We start from the raw sequence: 1,196 nt of genomic DNA, 5'->3' as shown, positions 1-1,196 counted from the left end.
ACCAGTAAGAGAGTTATGGATAAAAGATTGGAGTTAGAGGCAAACATCATGACTCGAAGTTTGCAATTTTTCATTTGCTCCTGGTCTGTAAACGATGGATTGCATAAAAAATCTGTTCACAAATGAATTGTCGGGAATTTCACGAGCTTCAAAAGAGTATTGAAAAGTTGCAAATCTATGAACTATTAAGAGAGTTATGGACAAAATAATGTAGTTAGAGCCAAATCTTTTGATTCAAAGCTTGGCGTTTGTCATGCGCCTCTGGACTATTAAGTTTTAATGCAGCAAAAAAAATGTGCCCATGAAAATTCACGCCGATTCCAGTGGCGTGCGAACTGCATTTTCGGGTGGACAATCTGACCACCAGTAAAAGAGTTATAGACCAAATTATGCAGTTGGGTGCAAAACCCATGACTAAACGTTTGGCAATTTTCATTTGCTCCTGGACTATTAAGGTTCGGTGGCGCAAAAAAACTCGTCAAACCAAAGTTGCGCAGGCGCCTGCCAGCATCCCAAAACAGTTGCCCGGTAGACAATCAGTTGGAGTTTAAGTGAGTTATGGACAAAAGAAGGTAGTTAGAGGCAAAACCTATAACTCAACGTTTGGCCATTTTCATTGGCAGCTGGCCCGCTTGGTATCGACGTCACAGAAAAACTTTTACAACCAAAATTGTAGCGAATTCCTCCAGGTTTAAAACGTCGTTCTAAAGTTTCCGATTGACTCACAATTAAGCAAGCCCTGGGCCAAAAAGCTCTGTCAAAGATGCATCCCTTAACGTGACTTTTTTATGACTGGTTCATTTGCCTCTGGACTATTAACGGGTGCTCCCAGCCAAAAACGCCTCCCCAGACAAAAGGAGGCAAATTTCCTCAGCTTTCCCAGCCTGGTCCCTGATTGGAAATTCATCGACGACTAAGAGAGTTATGGACTGGGGAAGCGAGTTGGTGCCAAAACGCAGTGCCTGCACGTCATCGGCTCCTAGCCTATTAACTACCAGCGTCACAAAAAACCCGTCGGGCCATAAATTACTGCGAATTCCATTGGCTTTAAAACGCTCTTTCACTTTCGGCAATCCGCCGACAAATAAGTGAGTTATGGACGCACGAAAGTAGTTGGAGGCAAATCGCACGACTTGACTTTTGGTTTTATTCACTTGCTCCTGGACTATTAGGGTTCGGTGGCACAAAAAAACTCG

This window comes from Dendroctonus ponderosae, unplaced genomic scaffold, assembly GCF_020466585.1.
Source record: "Dendroctonus ponderosae isolate FM_Combo_2020 unplaced genomic scaffold, Dpon_F_20191213v2 Dpon_F_20191213_12, whole genome shotgun sequence".
In the NCBI taxonomy this organism is placed as follows: Eukaryota; Metazoa; Arthropoda; class Insecta; order Coleoptera; family Curculionidae; genus Dendroctonus; species Dendroctonus ponderosae.
The sequence above is the reverse complement of the archived record's forward strand: the minus strand, read 5'-3'. Positions refer to the sequence as shown.